Here is a 16,080-nt window from a genome sequence, read left to right as displayed (position 1 = left end):
TTATACACAATAAAATTTTAAAAGCTAAGCTCGTTTGAAAAGAAAGTCTGCTTCAGAGATGTCTGCTCCGAATTTCTTCATTTTAAAGACCTTAAAATTAAAACCTAATAAAATTAAACCTAATAAAATTAAACCAACTAAACAGACACTTGAGATAAAAAATTGGGTAATTTTCCTAAAATACGCCTATTTAAAAATTATAAATAAATAAATTTGAAAAATTACTAATCCGATCTTACTTTACTTATGGATTGATCCATTACGACCTTATGGATTGATCCATTATTTCATCGACATCCTCTTATCTTAAATGAAAAATAAGCAATATAAAATTCATTTGTAATTTTCTTTTCCTTACACATTATTGGAACATTTTATATTTTTTATCGACAATATAGTACATCCATTCTTCATACAATTTAATGTACTTTACAAGAGTGATAAATCACGTTTTGAAAGAGTTACGGTCAGAAGACTTCATAAAAATAAAAACAATAACTCATTTTGAAATTATACAAAGTAATTCAAAACAAGAAGAAATAATAACCTGGTTGGTTAACTCTAATTGGAAATACAATCCTAACTAGATACTTCTTAGAGTCTGACGCAGGTACTGCGTCAACAGTCACGCGCAAGGGCTGTTCGAAATGAAATTAAACTATGATTCTATCATTGGAAGCGAAAATATGGACTCATTTTGGATGAAGTTTGAAAATGCTAAGCTTAAATTAAATTATCATTTTCCTGTTTAAGATTTTATCCGAAGTTTCATATTTAAGGGGCCATTCTTACTGCATGCGAATATCCTATTGTAACAAGCAAGAAGTTTTCCTTGAAGCAGTTTCTAATAATTTTCACATGCACGATGAGAAACCAAATGCTAAGGAAATGGGCATTAAGTCGTGCTCAGAATCTGATGATGAGACAAGCAATGGCATGTCTTTCTGCATATGCGTTGGCATGTCTTCTAGGTTCTAAGCAGTGCTCACGTTACGAAACTTACGATAATTCCATCACTACTCAGAAAAATCATTGTTTGTTTAAAGCAAGATCTTTGGTTTGGTTTGAATTTCTGTTGGATTCCTACTTTATTATCAATATTATTATACCTCTGACAATCGTTGCCGCTTGGGTCGCGATGTAGCATCTGCGTCAGCCCCTAGAAACCTTCTAGCAATGGATTTGTGTTTTCGACACCGCGTATTTGATTTCAAACTGTTAAATGTACAGTGTCACGTACTATTATGCATTCACAATATTTCATGAGGCTAAAAACCAGTATGATAATTAGATTACGTATGGTCACAATAGTTTATGTAGAGAGCGAACGAAAATTTAAGTCCTTTGATGTTAATTTCCTTTTCTGCATAGTATGCCATATCTCATGAACTATTTAATATCTTTGCACACTATTACTGACGGTCAAATATTGTTTAAATCATGAGGTATACAAATTTGTACATCATTTTCAAAGTACGTTGTTGTTATTCATAAAATACGAAATTTTGAGTGAAATCGGCTGAATCGTTTTTGAGTGATAAAAAATTGCTTTCCTAAATTTCCTTTCTCTACTAAAACTAAAAGATGCCAAAATTTCTATCATACAAGTAAGACTCAGGAGGATTTTCACAAAAAACGCAAATTTCGAAAAATTTCTTCAAAAAATTTTAATAAGATAAATGGGGTGAACAAATTTAATGTTTAGTACACGAATTCTTCGCATAGTTTTATATAAAAAAAAGTGCAGTTAGTTATGATTTTTGCAAATTGAATCAAGGAATTAAATAATTTGAGTTCAAAAGTTTATAAAAATTATATTTTAAATACTATTTCCCCGACTGTAAATCTTGTTATGTACAGTTAGAAATGATTTTATTTAATATAGCTAAATTAACACAGTTAAATTATTCCGATTTATTTACTAATGTAGCAAGACTTATTTTAAGAGACATATTTAAAGAATAAAAAAAACTCAATTAGTTAAAAAAAATGTTTTAAAAAATTCTTAAAAACCTAACAAATACCTGAAGTTACCCAACAAAATCTTAGTAAATGGGTTTTTTCTGGAATACAAATCCATTTTTTTTTCAAACTATGTTTGAAAGCCAAGTGACTTTTTAAATAACATTTTTTTTTTTTTTTTACTTTTCTTATTTCCGTTTTAGACAGTATAACTTTGCATATCAGCCATAGTCCATAGTAGCCCAGTAAAAGCTGTTTTTTCTCTTTTCTTCTTCTTCCTTTTTTGTTTTTTTTTTTTTAAATTTTTTTTTTTTTGCAAAAAAGTGTTACATTGTTGTTGCTCTGCTACACACATTTGTAGCAATAAAACATGTACAAGCCATATTTTTGCTAATTTTTAAAAACGTAGAATAGCTATAAGCATCAAAGCTACTTGATAGCTATAAGCATCAAAGAAGTTTAAAGTAAGACTTCTACTAATATTTTACTATGCGTGAAGTATAGTATTTGTTAACAATTAAGGAATGCAAGAATTATTTTCTGAAATATTGAATTTAAGAAACACCGCAAAAATATTATGAGAATGTTGCTCTAATATTATTATTATTTTTTGATTTAACGTTCTAACTTGCCTTTTTTTAATCTAAAAATTATTTTCAACTTATGAATAACGAAACAATAAACTATGCGTACTTCTTATAAGAAAAAAAATAAAAAATAAAGTGTTTTTCTATCAACTTAATGTCAAAGTATTTACGCATATTTACAATTCTTAATAATTTATCGCATGATTGGTTTTTCTGTTATTTCCAACCTGTGTTAATACAATATAATAATAGTTTCTAATTTTATCGTAATCATTTTCCCCCAATCTTTTTAACATACAAAAAATTTTAGTCTGGAGATTTCCTAAAATATATGTTGAAGCATTACAACTTATACTAAATACTGTAAAATAATTTTTTAATCGTAATATTTATTCTTGAAACTACTATTTTTATTCATTCCAGTTAAACTGTTAAGAATTAAAACTTCCTAAATCATGAACATGATTATATAAAAACGACTAGTTTTTAAACAAGGAAACTTTCATGTGAAACGCGAAAATTTTGTAGAAACAACGTGTAAACTTCCACAATAGTTTGAAACTTATCTGAATTGTAACTCACTGAAATTTTAATCGCTCCCACGAAGATAGCATTTGTACCCTGAAGTATTTCCGTAAATAAAGTTCAAAATATTTCTTTGGTCTTTCCTTTTATTTTACTTAATATGATTTTTTATTAGACGTTCGGTGCAGCGTAACCCCTTTCAGCTTTTTCTCATCAAGCTTTAAATTCAGCCAGCTAAAATGTGATCCACAATACTTAAAGTTATGTTTCTTTAATTCTTAAAAAGAATTTATTTATTCTGCTACAATGCAGTTCAAGAATGGCAAGCCTATTGGGGAAAAGTGTCACAATCAGTAGGGGAAAAGATTATGCGTGACACAATTTTCAGAATTATAAAAATGTGAAAAATAATTATATACTCTGATTAGTCGCGTCTAAATACTTTCGAATCAAATAATTTACATTTAATTAGACTAAACATTTCAATTCGAAGAAAAGTATGCAAATCTGAATGAGCTTCGTTATTTATACTCCGTACTTTTAAAATTATATCTTGTAGAATTATCTATGATTTCTTTTTCAAAGCTTAAGAATCTGCTAAAATTATTATTGTTATTTTTTTAAAAATTATTACTTCAATTTTCAAATTAATTATAAGTTCAAAGATCCAAATTTTTTTAAATAAAATCTACTGTTGCTGATATTTTCAGAGGCATTGGTCAATATTTAACCACTCAAATATATTTCTTGAAAAATACAAATTTATACCCCCTGAAAATGCACATGCTGCCCCTGCATTTTTTTTTCTTTTTGCAGTTCCTTCAACTTCAATGCGAGCATATGTAAAATAAATACATAAGTAAATCAATAAAAAAATTAATTATAAATAAAACATTTTTAAATAAATAAATAATAAAAAGAATTGCAAGGAGCATGTTAGCACCTATTATTTCTTGCGTTGTGAAAAACTTGTGCTTAACCAATTCAATGAGAGCAGTATTCTGCCTTACATTAATATCCTATCTAGATTGATTTAATAAGTTTACAAATTTTTAGTATAGAATGAAGTAAAAATGACAACTTTTTGCTTAATTATGTTGACTGAGTTTGAGCGTTCCTAATTGTAGTTTCAACAATTCAATTTTAAGTCATTTCAATAATTCAATTTATTTTTGAAGAAGTTAAATTGGCATTTTATTAATGTATTTTTGAAGTTGGAATTTAAATGTCTACTTGTTACATGAGCTGGAATTTGTTGTTTCTTTTCTTATTTTTGTTCTCATTGCTGTGTTAAAGTAATGCATTCGAGTAAACAAATATAAGTGTAAAGAGTGATTTTCCTAATTTTCCATCAAATAAGAAAATATATGTTTATTCACACAGTTTTAAGTAATATGAAAGTCTCTCGAAAAGGAATTTCCAAAGGGTACAGTACATGTGTTCTATTTCTACAAAAAGAGCTGGAATGCAGAAAGCGCGGGAATTTCTCCGAATCATCTTTTCAGGAATTAGGTAGGGTCCATCCATGTCCATCCGGCACCAACCTTTCTTTGCCCCAAAGCATGGGGGAGGGGAGACTTCCCTCTCTTTTCAAAATGAACCGTCAAAGAGAAGGGTCAAGCTGATAAATAATATAAGGACAGTGACCTTTCTGTCATAAATGCAAACAGTAAACACTTTCCCTTACACTGAATATTCTAATTGTTAATGAATAATGCTTCGACACCTTTAAAATTATAAATAAAAATGCCAGTATTTATCAATGTTTCGATTTTTTATTATAATTTATTTTATTATTATTAAAATTCTAGAAGCGCCAAACTTCCCTACTATTTCTACAATTTTTTAAATATCCGAGACCCTTTCAAAGATAATTTTTAAGCGAAACTATTATGTTTTTCTAGTTATCATTATTAGTTATTTTTTATCTAGTTATTATCTAGTTACTTTTTCTATACTGCGCACTAGAATAATTTTAAAAAATACTAGTTAAAAATGAAAAACGTCCTCATCTATATTTTGTAGACTTATATAAGACAGTGAGAGAAATGGCTAATTATAAAGCATAAGAAATAAAAAAAAAACAATTAAAAATTGCAATTATAGGGAGACAACAGGAGGCAAGGCAAGGAAAGGAAAAGGAAACGTTGCTTTAGTTATCTTATTTCCTAAAATATCTTTTTTTTCTTTTACTTATATCTTATCTTATCTTATATATAGTGTTTTATTTATAAGGATATCAAATTTTTTTCACAGTGAAATAAAATATAGACCCTTACGAAGTAATTAAAAAAAAATTTCCACTTATATGCAAGGCAATGCACAAAATGAAATTTAGTATTTTTTTCTCTAAATTTGAATTCTCGAATGAAAAGTCTTAAAACTTTCATTTTATTTTGAATAAAAATCATTTTTAATTAAAATAATTCAACATTTCTAAAAAAAAAAGTTGCAAATAATCCCACAGAAATTTATCCCTACAACCAAACTTTAGAGCATGTATAAAGGCATGAATTTCGTGTTCTTAGGAAGCAAAACTTCAAATAATAATGTTTTTACATTCCAATAATCAGGAACTATTTAGCAGCTACTGTTAAAAAAGTAGAAACGTTTATATAATGTAAAGCATGTGAAGAAAATTTGAAAATCCTAATACATCAATTAAAATGCTAAAACTTTTCCCTCAACGAAATTATCACATTTTAAGCTACAATAAGATAACCAGGTCTTTCTTTTGAGCCGGACTTATTTATTTCATACTTTTTTCATTATTTTGTATTAATTTAGGACAAAATAAATGATTATAATATCGTACCTTTTAATAATTTTTGGAAATAAAAAACAACATGAAACACCAGTTGTATTGAATTAAAGTCATTAGATCTAAGCTAAACAGTTAGCCATCGTAGAACTTTTTTTTACTTTACAGAATTAATAATCCATAAATTTTTGAACATGAATAAAATAAAAAAATGTCAGGCCACATTTTTTGGATTTTATATTTTTAACCAAATATAAATCCGATAAACTGACTTTTTTTTAGTAACTATTAAACTGTTTTTTACACTTAAAAAATACCAAAATATATTTTTGATCGTAATTAAAGCGTTAAAAATATATATACATAAGAGACACCGATGATCCATCTGGATCAAAGGGATAAGAAACAATTATTTCTTAACCCTTTGATGCAGTTGGAAACAATTATATTAAGGAACAATTATATTGAAAAACAATTATTTCAAAGGGTTAAAACATCTTCCTTACATCGGAAAGGTTCTGGGTTCGAATACCGGACAAGGCAAGGATGTTTTTTTCATTTTCTGTGCTATCTGTCCTTACTATGGGAGCAACATTGGCTCACCTAATATGGTGCAAAATAATAAATATCTCAATCAACGCTTCTGTTTTGGATGTTCAACATTTTGTTACTCTACGTTTTGCTCTCAAAAACTATACGACTTAGAAGTGTGAAAGTTTAGCGATTTTTGTAGTGAACGGTAAGGTGTTTTTAGAATGACGCTTAGAATTTAGATCTATGGGTATTTAGAATGACGTAAATTTTGTGTTTCATAATTTTTGACTTATAATTGTGTATAAGAAAGGGGTAGGTTGTCTTGCTAACTGCAACAATATTATTCCAAGAAAAAAAAATTAGATAACAAAAGAAGCTAATAAACAAATCAACTCCATTATACCAAATGATGCAGAATAGTCCAGCACAACAATCAGTTTTTGCGGCTAGTAAATATATTCCCACTTTGATTTTTGGATATTATTAAACTCCTTTTTTATATTAGTCAGACTCAGATTTTAATATCTCAGAATGCTCTCAGCAGAAGAAAAGAAAATGTAATGTTTTTTTATTAGTCTTTAACATTGTTAAGATTTTATTCTTTAGCATGCTTTTGTTTCACGAGTATGAGTATGAGTATCTTCCTTTTAATATTCTTTTGTTATGCTGGCATTCCTAAATGAAATTCTTGAATGAATTTAGTATTAACAAAATTTATTGTTTTATTTCATATTTTTATTTTAATTTATTTAATATTAATCCTTCAATCTTTTTCATTTAATATTTGTTCGCATACTATTGCTAAAAAAACCTGGAAACCTGGAGTGGTAAGATCTTGCTGCAATGTAATAAATAGCTAAAGTTTTAAATTTTCGTGTTCGTCGGGAGTTTTTTGCTATCTATATATTACACTGACTAATAAGATGAAAATAATTATAGTTACATGATGATTATTAAAATAATTTTTAAATTTTGGATAATTTAATAATACAATTTTAGAAATGTTTACAAAAAATTGGTATGTGATTCTCTAAAGTTGAAAAACAACAAACTATTGAACTATCAAATTAGTTATATCTTCTATTATATTGTTTTTAATCCCTTAAGGATGTAAATCGCGTGATTCTTTCTTCACTACCCACGGTATCAAAATTTTCTCTCTCTAGTAGCCCAAAATCACAAAGGATGGGTTTTTTATACGTTAGACTCTTATTACATATTGTATTCATATGTATACATACTCTTTAGTGCGTATACTCTTGGAGTATTTCGGGCTGCAAAAGTTCTTTCTCATTTTGAATTCGGTTAATAATCAATATTTAGATTAAAAATTATATTGTCTCATGTGAAAAAATCTCAAAAGTTCCTAGGTATGTGTTCGATGTATATTAACAATATTGATTTCTAATGATCCTTGATTCCCTAATATAACACCATTTAATATCTTTCAGTCGAAAGTTATTTAACAAGAGGCATTTTGTATTAGTAAGTGAGTGATCAATAAGAACAAATAAACTAATTACTATAATTTAGGAATATAGGAAATGAATTAATGAATGATTAGAAGGACCGGTAAATTTGCAATACGGCTATAAATCTGTGACGAAATCAATGTATTTCTGAATTGGAGAGGGGTCAGTGGCTCGTACTGGGCAAGGGAGTGAATCTGTGATTGAACTAATCAAAGAATATGCAATCAGTTTAAATTTGAATCAATTTGAAAATAAATAAATAGAAAGACTTAATGTAAATCTGCGAACGAATTTGGGAGGCCGCAAATTTTCTCGAACCTATTTTTATAACTAATTCCGCTAAATGAATTCACTAAGTTTAGTCGCAATGAACTTAGATAATAGTTAAAAACTAACTAGAATGTTCTAATCACATTGCTAGAAAGTTGTAATTTAATCGCTGAGTCAACCGTTAATGAATGTAGTTTTTAAAATAAATTGAAATAACTGGATCATCTATGAAAAATTTCAATTTTAGGTTTAAATTCATTATGGATGAATACATCATAAATATTAATTAAATGCTGATTTCGACTTAAATTTCTAAATCAGAATCTAAATTGTTCTAACTCAAGCATGATAAAAAGAAGTAAATTTAGTGTTTCCCGTAAAGTACATTTAGCTAATTATGAGATCTACTGAAATTTTCTTAATAGTGTCCCTCCGAAATACCTTGTTAGCCAACTCAATGCACGTTGCTGAAATATCTGATTTTAGAATTGCTATATATTAGTCTGAATTTACTTCAAATTTTTTTAAACAATTCTTAGAAAATTCGAAAATATGCCTGAAAGTATCATTTATTTATATTTAGTTTTTTAACTTCTGGTTCATTCGTTCAACATTGATTTTCATTGCTTTTAAAACGTACATTTACTTTTTAAAAGGGATCTATACAATAGGTTTTCGAAGCGGATTCTGTGCGAGAGTATTTAAAAGAAACCCCTCTTGACTAGCCAGATGGTATAATCTATTTGTCCACCTGTTGTTGGAAATATGTTGTATTCGTTTCGGGATTCAGAGCAGAAAAATAACACAATTAATGACTAATCACAGAGAAAGGAATTTTTAAAAAAAATCATTTTTTTTTATTTAATCTGAGAATTTTTGGCTCTCATACAGCATTTGTTCGGTTAGAATAGCACTGTGATTGATCGCATTAAATTTGTTCCTGTATTTTTAAAACATGCATTTTTAAAGTCCTCAGTTGCCGGCGTGTATTGCAGGAGTCCGCGGTTGCCGGGGTGTATAGTAGAAGTCCGCGGTTGCCGGGGTGTATAGTAGAAATACACAGTTGAATGAATGTATAAGTAGTTTTTGTTCATTGCTCTTCTTATTAGAAATAATTTCGCTGTTCTATATGTTTGCAGTAACACTTTGGTTGCTGATTTACAAAAATCTTATATTTTAAGAGGTTTACATTCACATATTTAGCTTTCGGAAAAGAAACTAATAGAATATTTAAGAGTTTCCTTGATTTTGATACTTTAAGCATTCCCCTTTCTTCATTCGCTACTTTGCAGTTGAAAACAGCTTTAGTTATGGACATGTTATAAGTTTCATCAATAAAAAATTTAACACACTTCTTAACTAAATATTTAAAAAAATGACAAGCATAAACAAATTTTAAAAAAATTAACAAATTAAATAAACAAATTTTAAAAAAACTATAAATCATGAGAACAAAATATCCGTGATGCGCAAGGAACTCCAGTTTTATAGGAATGGTACTGCCATTGTAGTCTGCATTGCGCACACCGACCGCCTTTACTTCCCAAATAAGTTTATTTTTATTGATCTGAATCTGGATCAGCTTTAATGTGCGACCGAGTTTAGTGCCCTAACATAAGCAAAATAATGAAAAAGTATGGTATTTGAGAATTGAAGGGATGTATCTTAAATTTTAAGAAAATTTAATTTTTAAAAGCTATAAAATCGAGTCTATTTTGCCATATAGTTATTAATTTTCATTCGAGTTGTCATATTTCTAGGACCAAAAAGGTTTTAAAAAAATTCAGCATCTAAACACGAAATATATATATGTTTTTGCAATAACATTCAAATAAAATGTAAAACACAAAGTATAAGCATCTCCTAACTAAATGATTTAAAATTTAAATGACTTGGAACAGAGTAATTCTGTGAAAATGCATGCTATGCGACTTTTTCTACTGAAGGTCCTCGATTAGCTGTGTAAAGTGTGTATGTTGTGTATGGAAGTCCTCGCTTACCTTGCAAAATTGCCTACTTCGAAAAAATAAAAATATTTCAAATTTGAGCATAAAACTATTATCAACCAAGTATTAGAATATATATACCCAAATTTTATCAAAATACACCCATTATTAACGGAGGTCCTCGGTCGCGGGTACCGGCACACACGTCCCCGGTTGCAGGCTCTTGCGTACCTGCGTGTGTGTGTGTGTGTGTGTGTGTGTATTCATTCATCTTATAAACAAAAAGTGGCTAACTAGAAATACGCTGCTTAATATAACTTTTTTTTAATAATTGAATCATTATTATTTTTTTTTCCTTTAAATAGTTCGTTAATATATAAATATGAAGGAATCGATATATCATAGTAGGAAGAGTCAATATGGATTGAAACCACTGATATAGATTTATTTAAAAAGCACAACCATCAATAATAGTTAGCATAACACATTTTGTTAATTTTCAATAATTTATAATTGGCGTATGTTATCCCGTTTGCTCTGCAAAATTTACCAGATCAATCTACATAAAAAGTACTGACATTCTGAATAACGGTATGTTTTGCCGTAAAATCTCTTTTTACCGGAACATGTAACGGTACAAATAATCTGATAATTTATCTAGTAATGATTTCTGTAAAGTCACTGAATCACTCTAATTAAATGAACATAACTGCAAAAATTGCGATATAATAGTTTACGGTAAAAATGCATTTTACGGTAAGATGCATTTTTACGGTAAGATGCACTTAATTATTTAAATAAAACTATTTAGTGATGTGCACACACTTCACTTAGATATAAATAAAATGTACTTTTATTTACTGTTCTTTGTCTTGCCTCTCATTTTGATTTATTGTTTTTGAAGCAAAACAATTATTTTACAGTTTTTATCTTTAAAACACTTTATGTGTTACTTAATCTCCTACTTGCATACGAAGTAAAGCTAACAAGAAGAGATAAAAGAGTTACATAAAATAGAAATCCGCTTTCTTAGCTCCCACTCCACGAGCAAAAAGTTAGAAAGCAAATTCTTATAAGAATTCTTATAAGACTTTTTTGATGGAAGGGAAAAACCTTTGTGCAACATATGCCGCAAATAAAAATCAACTTGGCGTAAAATTGAAATAGTTGTGGGATTTCCAAGTGAGAAAATAAAAGAGACGTCAAAGTTTAAACCTTTGAAAAAAAATAATAAAATAAAAAAACTGAAAAGCAATGTTTTGCGGCAGAAACTTCAACGAAAAGTTTTTATTAAAAGTTCGCCACAAATATAAACGAGTTTTGGAACACAACGAGAGAAATAAGAATCATGCAAATTTGCAAATTTCTTTCTTCAGAAATGTTTGAGTTGTCATTAAATGTATTTAATTGCTTCTTCACAATTATTCTAGACTAGAAAGATAGTAAGAGAGTTTTTCGGCTTTAATATTTTAAGAGAGAATAATGCAAGAATCTGTTGCTTAAAATTTAAAAAAAAAAATAGTCTACGTTGAAAATTTAGAGAATAAGTAAACAAATTTCAAATTTAAAAATGCTTCTGAGGAAAGTAGGATTAAGTAAGCAAGACCTCTTTAATTTCAAAACGGAACAAGTAAGAGTTGAGAGGTGGTTACTTAACATTAACTTCTCATGTTTTTCAATTTCATTGGAAAACAAATTCTGAAAAAATTACAGCACTAATAATAACAACATTTTAAAAAAACGTAGGTTCTAGTAAAAAAACCAAAATATGCGATATCTACTCCATTCATTTGGCAATTTTTCCTTTTATATAGTAACAGTTTAATAGAAATTCTAGTCCTCAAAATTACAGTTCTTATTACCAGTTATTTAAAAAAACATGCAAAATTACAAAGTTAATTTAAGTGAATACTGTATAAGTTATCATGTCATGCTCTAAGGAATCATGATAAAATTACCAACTTTTATCACATGTTATAAAGCCTATTTTATTGTTAGTTTTACGTAAATCATTACAAAAGCATTGGTAAAGATTGCCGAGATTTTTGGTGTTCCCATAAAGGCAGAAACACAGTAAATTTTACTTTATTCCGACAGTTTTCACGATATTTTTTCTTAATGAGCAAATAGTAGTCCTTCGAATTATGACAGCAAAGTTTTGCTTTTTACCTAGCTAAAAATTTAATTTTCAATTCCTAATGCTTGTACATTTACTTTTATGTCAAAAAATAAGAGTAAATGATAAAAAATTTAGCTAAATACTGACCAATGAACAATATTTATTGAATAGACACGTTCTGGACATTAAGTCTTTTTAGACTTAACAACGAGTTGTCAACTAATTGGAACTGATAACAAACGAGTAGTTAAGGAATGAGAGTAAAAATGCTTTGGTTTCGATAATCAAAAATCCCATCTTTCTATTGATCTGAAGACACAATGACTAGATATTATTTCTATTTTAGTTATTAAGTACCGTCTTTGCGCAGGATTTCGCAGTTTTTGAACTTTGACATGTAAAAAAACTATGTTAATTCAAACTTTAGTAAAATTTATCTATATTATATTCATAACTGAACTCAGACGAGTGAATTTGACCAATATTGGCATTATTTGTATGTAATATTTACGAATAATAAGTCAAAACATACCTTGCACAAAGTAGCCCCATTTGGGGGCTACTTTGTGCAGCGATAGGTCTTCAGTTTAATAATCATGTTTTTAGTAAAATATTGATATAAAATTGTTAAAAAAGTAAATTGTTGACATTTTTAAAGACAAAAACATCAAGATATGTAAAGATATTAGTTTGAAAATAATTTTCAGCGTTAAAAAAACATTTTGTTTTGAAGAATTTTTTCTTAAAAAGAATGTTTATTTCAAAACATTTGAGTTTAAACAAAAGGAAACCATATACATTTTTAAACATTGAAATGGATGAAATTTTAAAAATAATAATTACGACATATTCATTAACATTTAAAATATTGTTAAATTTGAACATAACATCCTTGAATGAACATGACAGAACTTGCTCCTCAGTTTCTGTCAAAATCACCTGATGTCCTATAAAATATATTTTTATGTGTTAAATCTTTTGATTAATTCATTAGAAAAATCTTTGCAGAGGAAAAATACTAGATTACCAGGAAGTTTCACGTGTTTCTTGTGAATTTTATTAGAGATAGTATTTCTGTGGATTTTGTACTTCCGAGAAGCTTCTGCAATCGACATACCACCAGCAACTGCTTGCAAACATTGTTGCAGCTTTTCTAAAGTGTAATCACGGTAGTTTCTCGTTCCAGGTATCTTTTTATAACGTCTGACCATTTTTCTGTCGAAAAAAAAAAAACGAATGAAATTTTGCACAAAGTAGTCCCAAAGTGCATTTTTTTTAATTTTCCGTTTATTTGTTATTAATTTTCAATTTTTTTTAGCGCTAACATGATATAATTGTTTATTAATATATAAATAGAAAATTTTGCACTTACGACAATTGTTTTATCAACGTCTTTGCATTTCACAGCTAAAGTTTCCACGCACACTTTTCGACATCCGACGTCCTCGGAAAGTTGTTGACATTGGATGAACGAAACACATTCTGAGATTGTTTTAAAATTCGAAAAAATGTTTGTAGTAATAGAAGAGACTTCTATCTTCAAATTCCACACATTTTTAACGTGAAATAAACATAATACTGAATCGCAGCACTTGAAAAATGCCAAATTCAAATTTGCACAAAGTAGCCCCGAATGACAGTATTTAATGAATTATTATCACTATTTGACTTTCTTTCATGTCCATTGTCGTCATATTAAATAGAAAAACTTCGTTGAATGTATGCATTGTGTTCGTTTGAAAAAATAACTTTTTAATTGAAACAATTTTAACTTAAAATAACTTTTTATTTAAAGCAAATTTAGCAGTCTCTGAAACAAGGTGATTTTATTTAAGAGAGCGCCATATAAAAATTCACTCTAATCATTTGGAGCACTTCCTCTCCTCTAAAAATTTACATGGTGGCCCTTGAGAATCAAAAGATTCACAGCAATTGGTATAAGTTACCAGATATACACTGTTAGAAATTTCTAAAAAAAAGTGGTTAAATAACAATTTATTTAATTGTTAAGTCACCACATTTAAACAAAACAGTCAAATAACCTTTAAAAAACAAACTGTTACGGATATTCAAACAGTTAACTGTGAGAAAATCCTTTTTTTTTTTAACTGATCTCCCCTATTACAGTTAAGCAACTAGTATTTGATCGCACTAACTAGAGTCAGATAATGAAGACACTTGGATCCTGGCAGATGAGTACTTTCTGTAGCTAGGAAAACTAATTTGTTAATTTTATAACTGACAGAACGGGGGTTCGAACCCTTGACAATACAATATTTCCACTATTCTCTTTCCCTCGAAGAGTGCCCTCCACTTCCCCAATATGTGACCCTGCGTTTTTATAATACGATACTCGTATTTACGCTTAGACGGCAGCACCATAAAGCTGATGAAATAACTCTATCAACAAAAAAAAATTATGATTTTGAAACCATGCTAGTTGTAAATAGGTAAAAATCTGTGTAGCTTCGTATTCATGATTTTTTTAACCATACCACTTATAAACGGTTTGAAAACCGTAAAGGTAAAACATGTTCTCTATTTAAACTATACTGTTAATTGGATGGACAGAGTGCTGCTGGTTATTTTACCATACTTTTAGAATTAAAAATCAAACAATTTACTATTTTCATGGAATTAAATAAATTTGTTCAATGTTTTAAATAAATTACTTGATAAAGTATTTATTATTATTACTGTAGTTGTTATGCATACAGAAATATACTAAAGTAATTTAGAAAAAAATTATCTTCATAGAATTAAACTAGTTCTTGTCACTGAAGGCACCAGTTTTTGTCACTATTTTCAAAGCAAATTTAAAATTCATAAATTTCTCGTCCATATAAAAATTTTGTTTTTATTTTTTAATGCTTAAAATTTTTACAATGATTGTGATAAATCATTTAATTTAATTTTTTTCTCCTTTTTATAGACTAAGAAGGAGTCAAATAAATTTAGAAGTTGTACCTGAAAAAGAGCCAAAAATAGTATGAAAAATAGACGATGAAAATTATCGGTAATGATTGATGAAGTAGGTTAAAGGGTCATTTCCGCAGGAAGTTCTGATGACATTTTTATCCCTCTCTATTAAGCTATTGATAATCATTTAGTGCTTTGATGGACGAAAGATGATAAGTCCTCTGCGAATTGCCAAGCTTTTAAATTTATATCATATAAATATTTAACTAAATATACTGAATTGTAATTTTTTTTACGTTTTGTTTTCAATAAAGAAATACGTAGAGCTAATTTTTTACAGAATGATTTGTTCAACTATTGCTTTATTTTATCATTAAACTCCCTCATACTTGTTACCTTTGTATCGTGTAAACTTAAAATCATGAAGATGCTTTTCAGTTACTTTTCATGTTATATTCATATATTGTGCCCTTATCATTAAAATGCTTTACGTTTTACGTGCTACTTTTATATTTTGTGTCCTTAAAACCAAAATGCTTTTAAACTGCATTATCTCATTATACTTTTAAATCTTGAAACCATGTAACATATAAAATGCTTTTTACATTGTTTTTTTTTTCTTATTTTTTCGCATCTGGTTTTATAATCATTACAATGTTTTAGATGTAAAAAAAAAAGCTTCTTTTATAATTTTTGTTCTTATACTCATTAAATTTCTTTCACTATTACTTTTTTGTGCTACTTTTATTTTTCGAATAACAATTAAAATGCTTTTAACATAGTATTTTTCTCATTATGCATTTATATCTTGAAATCACTGAATACGAAGAAAACTTTATACATGGAGGCATTGTTTCAACGCGAATGTATATATTATATGCACAATGATTGCAAATTTTAGTTTCATTAACAAAATTAGTATTACTAGTGCATTAATTTTAGTATTACTAGTGCATTAGATAAATGAATGGATTGTTACTTTAAA

Source organism: Parasteatoda tepidariorum, chromosome 3 (assembly GCF_982258835.1).
Source record: "Parasteatoda tepidariorum strain Cologne lab strain chromosome 3, Ptep-v5.0, whole genome shotgun sequence".
Classification (NCBI taxonomy): domain Eukaryota; kingdom Metazoa; phylum Arthropoda; class Arachnida; order Araneae; family Theridiidae; genus Parasteatoda; species Parasteatoda tepidariorum.
The sequence above is the reverse complement of the archived record's forward strand: the minus strand, read 5'-3'. Positions refer to the sequence as shown.